The following is a 17,756-nucleotide window of genomic DNA, read 5'->3' as shown; positions in this document are numbered from 1 at the left end:
CACATGCATTTGGAATTTGTTTGCAACAGCTGGAGGCCTTGGTACACCCATTCTCTCTGTCACTCTTGGTGCAGGAGCAAACAATTTAAACAAAAACCAGTCAAATGAATGACTCTTTTTGTCATTATATGACCCAGCTCATATATCCTGGCAGTGGCTACTTTGCCCAAACGAAGTATGAAGCTTCTCTTTTTATTAACTCCTGAGTCCCTAGACCTCCCTTCAATAGTACCAGCCAGTATTTTTATTATGACGTTCTCCCTAGCAGAATGAGAGCCCTGAGAGGGTGGCATGTGAGACCATGTTAAGCATTAGAATCTAGGGTGAAACAGAGGCATAACTTGAAAACTTAATGATAAACCTACAGGACTCCATGTACTCAGAACAGGAAATGAGTAAGTCCAAACACAATTTACTGAAGCTAACTCCAGACTTCATTCTAATGGGTTTTTTCTTCTTATATTTGAGCTTGAAGATAAAGGTTTAATTTGATAAAATTCCTACCACTCTATAGAATTTCACATGAATAATTTTCAAGTGTAAGCAATTCTGCTAACTCCAAATGTCTAAGTTAACTTAAGCAGGCTGCCTTGGCTATCAAGTAGAGGGAAACCCATTGATTCAAGGAGAATCTTACCTGGGCCACTGCCTTAAATGGTCCCCAAATCCAAGATGTGCCAGTACATTAAGATATATTAAAATTCCTATTCAAATTCACTGAAGAACTGAAAGGTTATTATACACTTCCAATTTATGTTCTTTCTCTGCAAGCAAGGGCTTCCTTTTGACAACGAAGAAAATCTGCGAACATGCAAGTGAGTGGCTTTCTTATCATCTATCTCTGCCGCCAATCTGCCAACTGCCAGTACATACAAGCATCCTCTACCATTTTAGAAAGCCTTTCTCCAGATTGTTTATCTGTTATTTTATCAAGCAGGGAGGCTTCTTGGACTTTGACAGGCAAAGAAGCTATCTTCTGACAAACCGCTGCATGGCCAGAGGCTGCCTTTTCTAGATCATGTATCGCTCTGACGAGGTCTAGAGTCTGAGGAAGTTGGGGATTCCAGAGGGGAACAACTTCCATTCTCATCCATTTTATGTGTTCACAAGTTCGTTTCCTTGCCTTCTTATCGCCGTGTAGCGCTTGCCTGAGTTGTTCTAATACGTCGTTTTCATGAACAGATCTTTCTTCCCAAGACAGCATTCTTCCAAGGTGCTTGTTACAGCTTTCATCAGTCTCACCTGAAACATCTTTAAAAGCCTCTGCTATCACTGGTACAAAATCTTTTGTAAACTCTGGCCACTTTTTTTGGGGGTTCTGAATGACGTCATTGGCCAGGTAGAGAAGAGAAAAGTCAGCTTCCTGTTGGGTTTGGCTTTCGCAGCTCCGGCTCCCACGCCGTGACGACGGGCGCGAGTGGAGGAGCCACGGCGACAAGGTCTGCGCGCTCTGCTGGGACAGCTTCTCCTCCAGCGCCGCCTCGGGGCGGGCGGACAGCCAGGACGGTCCTCGCCGCCCCGCGCCCTGGAGGCCAAGCGCGGAGAGCCCGGCGGCCCCTGCCCGCCTCTGCGCGCGCTCGCCGCCCCGCCACTGCCCGCTGCACGGCGAACCAGCAAGATGGCCTAGCTCTATTTTTCTGTTTCTTAGTTTGCTTTGTCAACCCTGAGCCGACTCCCTAAAATCTGGAATAAAGCATACTTCCTCGTGAAACTAAAAGAACTTACACAAGACAAAAGTAACCACCAATTTGGTTCAAAAACAAAGCAGTGAAAATTGAAAAAAAAAAAAAAAAAGGAGGAAAGGGACTCTCATTTCAGCAAATGCCCAGGACACAACAAAGAAACGCGGAGTAAGAGACAGCAGATCATCATGACACTCCCGACTTCTCAATTTCCCCATAATGAGAACTGCAAAAGAGCTGAAATGTCACAGTAAGAATTTAGAGCTCTACTTCTGAAAACAACTACTGACCATATAAATATGTCAAGTAAGCAGATGAGTGATCAAATAAAAATATTCAAGACCTCAACAAGGCAGTTTCCAAACTGAACAAAACTGAATAATTTGAAGAAAAAAGTCATAAATATGGAGAAAAATCAGCAAAGAAATTGAAATGCTAAATAAAGAAGCAAACAGAAATTGTGGAAATGAAAGCAATGATCAATCAAATCAAAACCACATCAGAATGCACTACTAACAGACAAAATCATGCAGGAGAAGAAAGGGGTAGGGAAAAAATTGGGAAAATAATACACACAAACACATGTAAAGAAAAAAAAAAGCGCATGGCCAATATTTACAAGAACTAGAATAAATTCAAGAGATTAAACCTTGGAATACAAGAAAAATAAATGCAAAAGGAATTGACAAACTGTTTAATGAAATTATGAGATAACATTTCCCAAGCATAAAGAAGTTGACAAGCAAACACTAGAGGCTTATAGAAGTTCAAATCGGACATGAGAAGAATTTCTGGCTGACACCCTTCTTTCTTTTTATGTGGTGTGATTTTTTTAATTGGACACTAAATAGCATAATATAACTCCCAAAGTTACATTTTCGTTTCCCCCTGTGTTTCCTTTCTCAGTTCTTTCCTTCATTTCTTCTTTAGTTCATACATGTACTCATTCATTCTTCCTTTACTGCCTTTGCTCCTTCCTGTCATCTCTCTTCTTTCTGTTATTGAAGGACATGGCAGCCTACTGAGCCCACTGTAGTGACTTTTCCAAATTATTTTCGAAGACCTGTTCCCTATTAGGTGCAGTCACTGGAGTTTCTGTTCTTCATTTGTGTTCAATTTGTGTTTTTACAGACATTTGACTAAATACCAAGATCTTTAAAGCCAGTAAAAATCCTTTCTCAATTTTTACATACCTAATCTCTTCTACAGCATTTTCTGGCACTTAGCCAGGCCTGGGTCAACCTTATGCATTGGTCTTCTCTGTTTTTTCCCTAGTAAACAGGTGCCCTAGACATATGCATCTCTTTCCCAGTTCCCTTACATTCTCACTATATTTTCTAAAGAAACTCTCCCTAGTTTTTGCTTCTAGATATCTGATATATGTTTCAATTATAATCTCTTTTCTTAGAGGTTTACAATGTTTAGTAGTACACACAAACTTTCCATCCCAATCTGTGAGTTAGGTGGAAAATGATAAGTATGAGTCAGTCTTTCAGGCAGCCTGAAACAGAAAAGTATTAAATAACAATTGTAAACTCCACCTGCTCTGCTCCATGGACAGAGCCACTCAAGAGGAATGCAGCCATACCAGGCAGCAGACAGAGCAAGAGCCAGGAGAGATGCTGCAATGGTTTCCTGCTGCCTTGAATTTGCACTTTATTTAATTCCTGCACAAGGTGACCACTTTCAGAGCTGTGATGTAGTTGATGCTGACAGTTCTTGATTGTAATATTCCTGAAAGATGGAGGCAGTAGACTGAGATCATGGAGTTTCATATGAGCCATTTAACAAATGTCACAGCAGAAGAATAATCTCCATATCTAAGTTCACTTTCAATTTTTAATTTAAGTTTTTAATTTATTTGCAAGGAGAAAGAGCGGGGGAAAGAAGAGAAATGGGCACGCTAGGGCATCCGGTCATTATAAACAAACTCCAGATGCATGTGCCACTGTGTATTGTGGGTACTGGGGAATTGAACCCTGGCAATCAGGCCTTGCAAGCAAGTGCTTCTTAACTGCTGTGCCATCTCTTCAGCCCTCCCCTTATTTTTTTAAAGTAATCTTAACTTTTATACATTGTCATTACTTTAAATATAATAGAGAAGTCAGTAGAAGGGGACCTTGAGAAATAAACATATGGGACCATGGCTGGCTTGTGTATTCAGTTACTCTGGGTAGATCTAATATGCCAAAAGTCATTGCTCATCTATCCACATCTGTGCTCCATAATTCATACACAATCTTTGCATCTCAGTCACATGTACCTCTGCTGAGCTTGCACCACCTGAGGACCTTGGTTTTGCTAACCTTGGGCATATAATGTTTCTTCCAAAACCTTCAGGAGACTAACTCCACTTGACAAATTTGTTTCAATCTGAATCCAAAAATCCAAACTGAGCCATCCAATGGTCACTAATTCCAAATCAGAGTTCCTTCTGCCTATCAACATGTCTATCGTCCACCTGAAATTATTTTGAAAATTTATGATTATTTTATGCTCACTGTTATAATTATCCATTAAGAATACTGCAATTTACTTAATATGTTGTACTGCAATGTAAACCCTAGGGAAAATTGAATCCAAATGTGTCTTGCCTCCTCTTCTGGGAGTCAGGATAGGATAAGTTTAGCTGACACACCCCTTCAAAATCTCACTAGTGTGCAGCAACTAAAATTGACATTTTATTCATACCATATGCCCATTGTAGCTCAGCTGAAGTTTCACTCCAGAACACAAGTTAGTAGAACAATTCCTACCTAGCACATTGCCAGTCTTTATGGCATTAAGAACACTTCAGTACCTCTGGCTTGATTCAATTGCTATGATCCAGAAATGACATATGAGAGTTTCAGTGACCACTAACTCACCACAGTCTTGTGGTCCTATCTAGCTAAAATGGGCCAGGAAGTACAATTGTGGCTTTTAATACATCCAGAACTGTATTGTTTATAGGAGCTCCATGGACACCAAAATTTCAGGTTGCTTTGCAGGCAAACACCTTAACCCATATGCCATCTCTTCAGCTCAAAATTAGTTAACTGTATGATAACATAATTTGTTGTTTCACAAGCATAAAGAAAGAAAACAAAAACTAAAGAATAAAGATGAGGGCTGGAGAGATGGCTTAGTGGTTAAGATGCTTGCCAGTGAAACCTAAGGACCTAGGTTCCACTCCTTAGTACCTATGTAAGCCAGATGCACAAGGTGGCATATGCATCTGGAGTTTGTTTGCAGTGGCTGGATGCCCTGGCATGCCCATTCTGTCTCTCTCTATCTTCCTCTTCCTCTTCCTCTCTTTCTCTCTTCCCCTCTTTCTTAAATAAGTAAAATGTTAAAAAGGAGGAAAAATGCCTGAAGCTCTTGTGGGAAATAATGAAGCCATTCAAATATGCCTTATATGAGTCCCAGAGGGAGAGTGGAGTGAAAGGGCCAGTAAGAATAGTGAAGAAGAATGGCTAACAGCGTTACATATACAAGAATGCACATATCCAAGAAGCTTAGTGGACTCCAACTAGGATTACTCCAAAGAGATCTATACTGAGACATATTTGAATCACCCTGTCAAAAAATAAAAACAAATTGCTTACACACAAGTGAATAGCATTCGACTGGAGAAAGGAATGAATTTCTGATCATGGAAAGGTGGAAGAATTATTACACTAGGTAAAATAAGCAAGAAAATACCAAATATTGTGTGACTAAATTTACAGGGAATATTCAGAGTAGTAGAAGTCATAGAAAGGCAATTTCAAAATATGTTTTAAAACATATTTTTTATTTTCATTTATTTATTGTGAGAGAGAGAGGGAGAGAGAGAGAATGGATGCACCAGTGTCTTAAGCTGCTGCAAACAAACTTCAGACACATGTACCACCTTCTGCATGTGGCTTATGTGGGTACTGGGGAATTGAAACTAGGTCCTTTGGCTTTGAAGGCAAGTGTCTTAACTGCCAAGCCATCTCTCCAGCCTGAAAGTCAAATTTTTATCTCATTTACTTTACAGAGATATAAAATAGATTAGAAATTATCAGGTACTTATTTAGAAAAATCTGGATTTATTTCTTAATTGTTACAGAAGTTTTATTCAACTGATGAAAAACTATCATTCATATGTCAGTGAATTGAACATGATTATTGATTTTAATATTATATTTTTAAAGGTTTCAAGTTTCCACATGAGATTTAGTTTTTATTTATATATTTTCAAGGAAAGACAGAGAGAGAAAATGAATGAATGAATATGGGTGTACCAGAGCCTCTTGCTACTGCCAAAAAAAAAAAGAAAGAAAACTCCAGATGTATGTGCCACTTTGTGCATTTGACTCCACATGAGATGTTCAAATGTATTTAATTTTGGTGGAGTCTCCCCCAGTTCTAGTCATCTCATTGCCCCCTTTGTATCCTACACTCTGTTGTCTCAGTACTACTGTTCTACTGACATATGCAAGTCTCCTCTCTTAAAGCCTCTTTATTCACAATCTAATTGGCCCTCTCCTAGTTTCCTATAGTTAGTCCAATTTTACTCCCACCCAGATACACATATTTAACAATTATAAGCAATGGTCTATATGTAGAAGAGAATATACAGCATTTGTCTTTCCAAACATAGGTTATATTGATTAGTATGTTTATCAGTTCCATCCATTTCCTGCAAATTTAATAATCCAGTTTTCATTAAGGCTAAATAAAATTCCATTGTGTATATGTACCAGAGTTTCGTTATCCAGTCATCAGTTGATGGCCACCTAGGCTGATTCTTTCTTCTTTCTATTGTGAATAGAGCAACAATGAACATGGGTGTACAAGTGTCTCTGCAGTGGGGCGTAATATCTTTTGGGTGTACGCCCAGGATTGCTAAAGCTGTTAGATCTATTTTTAGTTTTTTGAGAAACCTTCACATTGATTTCCATGCTGCCTGTACTAATTATATTTGTCCAAAATAGATAAGGTTCTTCTTTCCCCATATCCTTATTAGTATTTATTGTAAATTTATTTGTTTATTTTTTCCACATAGGATCTCACTCTACCCCAAGCTTACCTGGAATTCACCATGTAGTCTCAGGGTGGCCTCAAACTCATAGCACATCTCCTGTCTCTGCCTCCCAAGTGCTGGGACTAAAGGCAAGAGCCACCATACCTGGCTTATCATTATTTTTTGATGGTAACCATTATGATTGGAGTGAGATAGAATCTAAAAGTAGTTTTAATTCACATTTCTTTAATGGCTAGAGATGTTGAACATTTTTTGGTAATATGCATTAGCCATTTGTACATCTTCTTTTGGGAAATGTCTGTTCAGGTCATTGGCCCATTTGTTGATTGGTACTATTATTTTTTGTTGTTAATGTTTGTCGTTCTTGATATATTTTAAAAATTAGCCTGTTATCTGAAGTACAGCTGACAAAAATTTTCTCCCATTCCCTGGATGTCTGTTATAGTTTCTTTTTCTGCACAGAAACTTTTTAATTTCACATACTACCATTTTGGTTTTGTTTTTTTTTTTCAAGTCTTGGGGCTACTTACCTTGCTGTTGAAACTCTACTAAGAAATTTGTTGCCTATGCCTATAGCCTGAAGTGTCTCCTCTGTTTTCCATTGGCAATTGCAGTATTTCTAGTTTTAGATTAAGGTCTATTCCATTTTAAGCTGATTTTTGGGCTTCGCAAGAGACATAGATGTAAATTCATTCTGCTGTCAGTGAGGATCCAGTTTTGTCAGCACCATTTCTTGAAAAGATTTTCTTTTTTTTTTTTTCCAGTGCATTTTTTAAAGCCATCTTTGTAAAGAAATACACATCTATAGTTGTGTGGGTCTTCCATTATGTTCTATTAGTGCACATGTCTGGTTTTGTTACAGCACCATCACGTGTTTGTAAGTATGGCTCTGCAGTAAAGTTTGAGGTCAGCTAAGGTGATGCATCTGTTTGGATTCTTGCTGCTTAGAATTGTCTTGGCTCTCGGTGGTCTTTTGTGTTTCCATATGTGTTTACCATAAAATGAGTTTTCACATTTTTGGATTAACTAAAACATCTTAAAATAATACTTTTTAAAAATCTCATTAAAGGACTAGAGACATGGCTTAGTGGTTAAGCACTTGCCTGTGAAGCCTAAGGACCCCAGTTTGAGGCTCAGTTCCCTAGGACTCACATTAGTCCGATGCACAAGGGCGTCTGGAGTTCGTTTGCAGTGACTAGAGGCCCTGACACACCCATTCTCCCTTTATCTGTCTCTTTCTCTCTCTGTGACTGTTGCTCTCAAATAAATAAATAAAAATAAACAAAACTTTCATTAAAAAAGAATTATTGGTAACTTTAATATAAACCCTAATTTGGTTATATTTCCTATCATGTTATACTCCCACCTCTTTCAAGGGCATCCTTCCTCTGTTTGGTTGTCTCATTCTTTTTGTCCTCCTTCAGCCCTTTATGTCAAAATGTTTATGGGCATAGAACAGTGCAGACCTCGGGGAGGTGTTAGTAATCACTGTGGGGCCATGAATGAACCATTAGTTCATTGTGAGAGGAGAGTGCTCCACAGTATGTCTTCTCATCCTTTTTCTCATGCATTCTTTACCACACCTCTTCTGCAATGTTCTCTGAGGAGTGGAGAGTGTCATATAAGTCCCCTTTAGTGTTGCACCCTCAACAACCTCTTATCTTCTGCTTTGTCGGCTTTTGAGTCTCCTTAGTGTCTATTTCCAATTCCACAGACCTGGTTCTCAGGCTAACACTGAGAGTAGCAGTCATATTTAATCTGCAACCTCATGGGCAGTGACCCTGGCTGCTGTGACAGAGATGACTTGCCCCATTCAAGGAACTTTCTTTTCTTGCTATTCTGATGAGTCTTGGGTCTCCTTAGCATTCATAAAAATCTATAAAAGGCAAGTTGTCTAACCAAAAGTGAGAGTAACATTAATCAAATGGGATAAACATATACATTCAGAAGATTTTTGATGGTTGTAACACCCTGATTTTGCCAAAGAATAGTAGAAGCTTCTCGTAGGGTTTATGACCTTCCATGCCACAGGATTTTGACTTTTTTCTCAGTAACAGGCATGATTTCCTCCTATATAGCAGGCCTCATATCCATTCAGCATGTAGTTGATTGGCCCCATAACTTATGTGCCACTATTGTACCTATGATTACATCTTGCCCAGCTTGTTAATTGTATACCTCGAAGGATCAACTGTTTGTTAACACTGTTGACTTTTATCCACCAGCAGCTTGCATAGCACTTCCAAGCCCAATGACACCTAGCTGGTAAGGAGATGTCTTTTTTTTTAATATTGTCTGAGGAGTTTCATTTGAATTTTAAAGGGGACTGTGTTGAATTTATAGACTGAATTTGATAGAATAGAAATTTTCACAATATTAAGTTTTCAATTCAGCATTAAATTTGCTTCTGGGTCTAGTATTTTAATCAATTACATTGTTCAGCCTCTTAAAGTTTATGTTTCAAAAATTTTTCACCTCCTTGGTTAGAGTTATTACAGATTATTTTCATTTTATTTAAAATATATATATATTTAATTTAAGAGAAGTAGAGAGAAAGAAGGAGGAAAAGAGAGAGAGAGAGAGAAAAGGAGAGAGAGAGAAAGAGAAAGAGGAAATGGGTATGTCAGAGCTTCTAGCCATGGCAAATGAACTCCAGACACATACACTATGTTGTACATCTGGCTTATGTAGGTACTGGGGAATTAAACTTGGGGCCTTAGGCTTTGCAGGCAAGCACCTTAACTGCTAAACCATCTTTTCAGCCCTATTTTTTTTTATTTTTGAGGTTATTATCAATGAGTTTCTTTTCCTGATTTCTTTCCCTCAAATTTATTGTTGGAGTATACACAAACTATTTTTTATACATAGATTTTGTGTACTGCTAGTTTACTAAACAAGTTTAACAAGTTTATCTTTGTTTTTTTGGGTGGAGTCAGTGGTGTCTTTTAAGTATAGAATCATGTTATCTGCAAATAGGGAAAGTCTGATTTCTCTTAAATTTTTATTCATTTTACATCTTTCTCTGATCTGATTGCAGTAAATTTTCAAATTTTCTCTAATATAATGTTGGATACAGGGTTGTCATATCAGCCTCTATCACACTGAGGTATTTCTATATATTCCTAGGTTCTTCAGGACTTCTCTCAGGAAGGTATATTGAACATTTTCAAATACTTCTTCTATATCTATTAAGATGATAATGTGCTTTCTTTTTTTAAATTATTTACATATTTTTTGAGAGGGAGAGAAAGAGAAAAACAGCAAGTATGCGCATGTCAGTGCCCCCTTCCACTGCAAATCAACTACAGGCATGTGCACCACTTTGTGCATCTGGCTTTACATAAGTACTGGAAGATCTAATGAAGGCCATCAGATGTTATAAGAAATAACTTCAACCACTGAGCCATCTCTTCATCCCCTAATGATCTCTATCATTAAATCCATTAATGTGGTGTGTTACATTTATTAATTTGTGTATATTGAGATAAAACCACAAGGTTCATGATGTTTGTTTTTCTTCATGTGGTTTTGAATTTGTTTCATTAGGGAGATTGTTCCACAGTTTGACTTGTTCATTTTGTCTTCATTTGATTTTGGTGTAAGAATTGTATTAGCTTTATAGAATGAGTTGACTAGATTCCATACATTTCTGTTTTGTGGAACAGTTTTAGAAGAGTTCATGTTAGACCTTCCTTGAGCATTGTTAGAATTCAGCAGTAAGTCCACCTAGCCCTGAACTTTTCTTAGTGGGTAGACTTTCAATGACAGCTTCAACTTCCTTGCTCATTAGAGGTCTGCTTGGATTGTTTATATTTTCTGTCTTTAATTTTGGTCTATTATATACATTTAGAAATGCATTTCTTTTAGATTTTACAATTTGTTGGAATGTAAGTTCTCAAAGTATTCACTGATATGGATTTCAATAGAGTAACAACTCTAATCTTCAAATGTTTAAACATTAAACTTGCATTTCTTCTCTTGTGTCTTTTTCTTCCTTCTTTTGATTAGTTTGGATATGATTTGGTCAATCTTATTAATTTTTTTCAATGAACCAAGTCTCTGATTAATTTTATATATTGTTTGTTTTGTCTCTGTTTCATTAATTTCTTCCCTGATCTTTGCTATCTTGTGCTGTGTGCTGCATTTGAATTTGGCTTCTTCTTGTTTTCCTAACATTTAGAGGTGTGTTAGTATTTATTTGAGGTCTCTTTGATTTTTAATGTGAGCACCTATGGCTATAACCTTTCCTATTAGGACTTCCTTGGCTGTATACCTGAGGTTCTGGTAGGTTATAATCTAATTTTGAGTTGATTCTTGAGTTTTGTTTGTTAATGTATTTCTCTATTTAGAAATAAGGTCTCACTCTTCCAGAATAGCTTTGAACCAACATTCTACCTACCACTTCAGTGTCTTGAGTGCTGGGTTATAAGCCTGACCCACCATTCATGAATAAATTATGTACTTAAAATAACTCAGATGGCAATTTTTTGTTGTATTTGTTACTATGAGATATATGTTAAAGAAATCACTGTTCTGTATTGACTGTTCAAAATTGTTATTAATATGTAGTTGATCACAACACACACAGACACACACATAGAGTACATTTAATAGCAATCATTAAATATCAAAGTATATTATTGGGAGTACATTTCAATGACATAAGTAATATTGTGTTTTCTAATGAAAAGCGTGCATGCAAAAGTGATGATATTTGTTACTAGGGGGAGGCACAGTTATGTAATAATGTTATTTGTGATTGAGCTTATATTAAAATAGTCAATGGGACTTGCATACTTATACAAAAATAGAACTGAAGTCTTTAAAAAGAAATGTCCATAATTTCTGGAATGATGTTGGCATGAATAGAAGTCATACTAATCTTCTGTTCTCAAACTTAAATCAATATTTTGAATCTTTTTTGAGATAATTTTTCCATGTAATGAGTGAATTGCCAAAGAAGAATTAGGTATGTTTGTGAATTATATATTGATTTTGTAGAGGCAAAGACAAGTCATTGGGAAATGGAGAATAAGGGAGAAGAACCAATAGAGTATCTTAAGCTGCACTGTAGACTCTGGCTTATTGGACAAAACATCAGGCCAGGATCTAGGTTCCCCAACAAGCCTGAAATCTACCACTTGGTAGGAAAAATAAAATAATACATATTCCCATAAAATCAACTACTTCATTGCCATCTTTTCTTTTGATGACTAGTCCATTCCAGAGAATTCTAATATAGGATTTTTAAGAGAAGGACATTTATCAAAGACAATAAAAATTGGGAAAACTACAGTCATAAGATACCCATGGAAATTTTTGTACAACTTAATGTCCTTTCTTATCATTACTTCTTTGTAATTTAGTGTACTTTTCTATATATATACATATATTTAGTGAATTATTCCCCACAAGTCAATTATATGAAAATATTCATTGAGTTACTTCATCCTGAATTAAAAGCTTCTCAGTAGTGAAAAGTACATCAGATAAGGAAGTTGATGTCAATGTGGAAAGTGATGAAAGTGTTTTAATTTTTTTCAAAAGAAACTCTGACTTCAGTTCTTTTAAAACCTTCTAGAGAAAATGCCACTCTACCTTCATAGGGAAAAGAACAGAGAAATATATCCTATGCTAAAGAGCTTTTTAAATTATTATTAAGAAGTTACAAGAATGTCAAATAATTTAATCTGGTCATCTGGTCAATGAGGTTGTTTTATGAATTAAACAAAAGTTAAATAAATTCTTATATAGCATTTGAGAGTTAAGGTACTAGGGTCATTTAGGTTTTGTCTGGATTAGACAAAGAGCTGAAGAAAGATTATGTGATTTGAAGATACTATGAAGTTCTCATGATTATGGTTTCTTTGTTTTCACTACAGTGCCGTATTACATTTTTCATAGTGATTTAAACATAGGTGAGTACTTTTGATTTATTATATTTAAAAAATATCTCCTACTGGTTCCTTTCATCCCAGAATAGAATTGACACTCCACTCAAAGATAGATGTCTGCTGCATACCACACTGACTTCAACTTAACATTCTGTACTTATGTAACAGGCTTTGTTCTAGCTGTTGGCTATCTTTTTTGTGTTTAAACATATCTGGTTCATTTCTGGCTTAGGGCCATCGTACACACAATTCTCTTTGCCTTGCATGTTAGTCAGATTTTTGTCAGTGATAAAACACTTATTAATGTAATTTAATGGAAGAAGGATTTATTTTGGCTCATAATTTCAGAGATTTCATTTCATAATTTTCTTTTTCTTTTGTTCTTTTTTGGGGAATGGGGGTTTGAGGAAGGGTCTCACTCTAGCTCAGGCTGACCTGGAATTCACTATGTAGTCTCAAGGTAGCCTTGAACTCACAATAATCCTCCTACCTCAGCCTCCCTAGTGCTAGGATTAAAGGCGTGCACCACTATGTCCAGCTCCATAATTTTCTTGTTCCGTTGTTTCTGGGGATATGGTGGCAAATGATATCACAGCTTGAGGACATGGACAGAGATCATCACCTTATAGTATCCAGGAACCTGAGACAGAGCCAAGGGGAAGGACAAGATATACCTTTCAATGACACACCTGCCCCAGTGACCCTCTTCTAACAACTGGGTTCCACTTCCCGATAGCCAATAGCTATGAACATGTCATGGAATAAGCCAGTGAGGGAGTTAAGTGCCTTTATAATATAATTACCTCACAAGTATACTAGCAGTGTACCAAACCTTTAACACGAGCTTTCTTTAGAGTGTTGAGAAGGACATATCACACCCAAACCACAACAATGGGAATTTATTTTTCTTTCCTCAGACCTTTATCTTACTGGTATTTTGAAATTCATTTTTTTTTTTCCCCCACATAGGGTCTTGCTCTAGCCCAACCTGACCTGGAATTCACTATGTAGTCTCAGGCTGGCCCCAAACCTCTGCCTTCTGAATGCTGGGATTAAAGGCATGTGCTCCCTGCTCAGCCAGAAATTTTTTAACTGACTAGAAGTTTGGTTATTGGCTTGATGGTTTTTTTCCTTTTCTTTTGGGAGAAACTTGGTATAGGCATATCATGTTTCCCTCCTTCTGCTTTTAAATTTTTATGTTCAAAGAACTATTTCACAGGAAGGTGTTATTCAAAATAACCTCTTCTGTGGTTTCCCTACTCTACCTTATCACACATTAGAAAGATACTGTCTTCATAACACTCCTTCTTCTTTGGCCTTTATTTGATAACAATTTGCTTACTCATCCTTTGTCTTTTTCCCTTATGTTTTACTTCATAAATGGAAATTTATCTTGCTCATGATTGTATTGTATTCTTCTAGAATAGTAGAGAATATATAAAATAAAAATGCTGATGAGAGGTAGGGAAGTGCCAATTCCTAGGGTGGACTCTCAAAAGGCAACCATGAAGTGCAATCAGCCCAGAAACCCATCAGCAAATGAATGGTTAGTGAAGAAGTGGTCCATATGCACAATGGAATTCTCCTCAGTGGTAAGGAAAAAGAATGAAATTTGCATGAAAATGGAGGGACTTGGAAAATATCATGCCAGGCAAAGTCATTCAGGCTGTGGATTGGGTACCTTTCTGCAGTTCTCTTTGGGTTGCCTTCAATTTGTGGAATCTTTCAAATAATGCATCACTCTCCCAAGAAACAAATCATGGTACTATGATAATAAGCCTTTTTCCTTAAACTAGTATTTAACAGCTAAGGCTGCAGCTACAATTGATTAATACCAGGAGTTATGAAAAACATCTTGTTCATATGCTGTTGAATGCATTACATTTAAAATTATCCATTTAGGTCTGGAGAGATGGCTTAAGCGGTTAAATGGTTGTCTGTGAAGCCTAAGGACCCTGGTTTGAGGCTCGATTCCCCAAGACCCATGTTAGCCAGATGCACAAGGGAGTACACGCTTCTGGAGTTCGTTTGCAGTGGCTGGAAGCCCTGGCAAGCCCATTCTCTCTCTTTCTATCTGCCTCTTTCTCTCTCTGTCTGTCTGTTGCTCTCAAATAAATAAATAAATAATTTAAATAAAATTTAAAATTATCCATTGAGAAGCATTATTGTTAAAATTGCAGAGCTGTTACTTCATATTTTAGCCAACTTGTACATTGTTATTAATTTTGAATCATCAGTAAACTAACTCATCAAATAATGAAATATTAGCATTGCCTTCTTGAGTTCCCCATTCCATTATATTAGATTTTGTTTCAGATATATGTTTCCTTTTCTGAGACTATGTTCATAAAAACATCTAATATTAGTGATCCAAGGATGGTGCTTTTTTTTTTTTAAATTTATTTATTTGAGAGCAATAGACACAGAGAGAAAGACAGATAGAGGGAGAGAGAGAATGGGCGCGCCAGGGCTTCCAGCCTCTGCCAACGAACTCCAGACGCATGCGCCCCCTTGTGCATCTGGCTAACGTGGGACCTGGGGAACTGAGCCTTGAACCGGGGTCCTTAGGCTTCACAGGTAAGCACTTAACTGCTAAGCCATCTCTCCAGCCCAGGATGGTGCTTTTTTTGCCCTTAGTTTGTTTCAACCAAGAATGGAAGCAATAGCAATCTGTTATGTATAGATGCTCTGATTTATTCTGGATGCACAATGTGAGGCCTACATTTAGAAAGAAAAGATAGTCATAATATTAACATAATTTAATTTTCTGATCTTAATGTGAATGCCATAACACTTAATGTAAATACACATATATAAAAATCTTGGAAGATCTATTGGGTAAAATTTAATAGATGTTGGAGGAAATGTGGTATTGTGTATTTAGGGTGATTTTAGTCTAAAAAAACCCAGAACAGATGGAAACTTTTCCCTGTTAATACAAAAATGTGTGGTCTTTCTGGAGTAAGACCATGTTTGTATTTATTTCTGTTTGTCTGGTGCCGCAAAAGCAAATACATTTCATTTCTTTGTCAGTTGCAAGAAGTCCTCCAGTGACTGGATCAAGCATGGAAGCAATTTAAGGCTGTGTGGGACAATGGGGCAAGCTTGCCTTGTAAGATTATAATGCCTGCCTTGGGCATGAGAGGATAGATGAGGCCCAGGATCATCCGTTATCCTTGTTGGTATGCTCAAAGAAAGGCATAAAGCACTCTGGCACATGGGCATGTCTGCAGGATATATGCACAGAATTCAATTTTATATCAACAGTCCTCCTATGCAATAAGAAAACTAGGTGGTTTCCTTTTTAACCTAACCTTCAAGGTTCCCCAACTATGTATACTGTAGAAGCTACTTTTAGGATTGGTCATATAATAAGGATTAAGGGCCAAATCCAAACTGATGTTGAAAAACTACCATTTTATACTTTATGTTTTTCACCCAATTTATTTATTTGTCCTTGAGCACCATATGAAAATATTGACATATTTGAGTTATTACTTGTGATCTAGTTGTTTTAGTTTTGTTGTATCTGTGCACATGATTGGTCCTCAGTAAAAATATGAGGCAGGTTAAGTGTATGTCTTGTGGTCCGAAGCTTTGCTTGACAGTTTTGTTGTGTTTCATGGCCTTTCCTACAGTGTTCAAATCTGTTTTTAAGTAAGAATTTTCTATTCCACTAAAATTTCGTTTTTAGATTATTTAAAACAAATCATATTTACTTATTTATGAGAGAGAGAGAGAGAGAGAGAGAGAGAGAGAGATTGAGAGAGAGAGAGAGAGAGGATGGGCACATCAGGGCTTCCAGCTACTGCAACCAAACTCCAGATGCATGTGTGGCTTATGTGCATCCTGGGAATTGAACTGGGCTCCATTGGCTTTACGTGCAAATGCCACTACCCATTTCTCCAGCCCCATAAAACTTTTAAATTAGTTTTTCACCTTGTAGGAGCATTTTTTAATTGCCTTTCCTAATTCTAGAGTAAAAGTTTCTTCTCCATAGAACAATGTAATATCACACTAAGTAAATGTCAAACCTATTTCTTAGCATTTGACATTGTGCCCACTCCTCCTTTGTATATGTCATTTATGATTTTACAAAAGTGTACAATCTTTCCTAGTTAAGACAAAATTATTTACTTATTCATAGTATCAAATAAAACATAAAATTTAGAATATAGATCAATAAGAAAATGACAAAAATGTCAATATGAAATGCCCAATGATGATTTGAAAGTACAATTTTCTTTCTGTAAATTAACACCTAAATTTAACCTTATTTATTCTGTCTTTTAAAAATGAGTATTACAAAATCTATTTTATAAGCTCTAGTGTAAGAAGCAGAGATATATATGGCTTCGAGACTATAGAGTGCCTGGACTATAATGGCTACTCAGTACAGACTAGGCACTATTGAGCTTTAACCACTATTGGAATCTCAAATATATTTTCCCCTAACTACTATACCTGTGAAAAATGTCACCTATCATTCTACTGAGTCTTGAGTATCTGTTGTAGAAAGAGTTGGGGGAACTTAACTATTTGAGAAGGGAAAGTACGGTAGCAACATGTGCTATTTACAAACTGAGTATGTCTATAACTAATAAAAAAAAAGAGCTAATAAATCATTCTCTACTTCTTCCCAGCCAAGTGTTGTTCAAGTGTTGAGGACAAATTGCAGAAGTGATTGATTTGAATTACAGTTTTCCTTTCTGAAATTTTCTGGATATGTCTATATGAACATAATATGTAAGTCAAAAATGCCTTTGGCTTGTAATGTGTATCATGTGGTTTTTTTGTGAAGAATTTCTTCAGCAGTGAGTAGCTTGGAAGGATTATTTATCTGGCATTTTGGTGCATAATGAATTTTTGGCCTGTCAGGAGAACTAGAAGTCTGCTTTTTGAATTAGAAAAGTTATTACTGGTATGGGGGGATGGCTCAGTAGTTAAAGGAACTTGATACCAAAGCCTGCTGGGCCAGGAATGATCCCCCAGTACTAATGTACAGCCAGATGCACAGTCGTCACATGCACCTGGAGTTCTTTACAGTGGCAAAAGGCCTTGTTGCACACATACTCTCTCTCTCACATACTGTCTCTCTTTCTCTCTCAAGCTCTCTTTTTCACAAATAAATAATATAAACACACATATGTGAAAATTTATTACTTATTTTCCATAGATGTTATCTGT

At 36.8% G+C, this 17,756-nt stretch overlaps 1 pseudogene; it reads right to left on the bottom strand.

Moving 5' to 3' along the window:
* Window positions 1-714: 714 nt before the first annotated feature.
* Window positions 715-17,756, bottom strand: part of LOC101610503 — a 48,500-nt pseudogene continuing 31,458 nt past the window's right edge.

The sequence above is a fragment of the Jaculus jaculus genome, chromosome 1 (assembly GCF_020740685.1).
Source record: "Jaculus jaculus isolate mJacJac1 chromosome 1, mJacJac1.mat.Y.cur, whole genome shotgun sequence".
Classification (NCBI taxonomy): domain Eukaryota; kingdom Metazoa; phylum Chordata; class Mammalia; order Rodentia; family Dipodidae; genus Jaculus; species Jaculus jaculus.
Note: the sequence above shows the minus strand (reverse complement) of the source record. Positions and strands in the feature narration are given on the sequence as shown.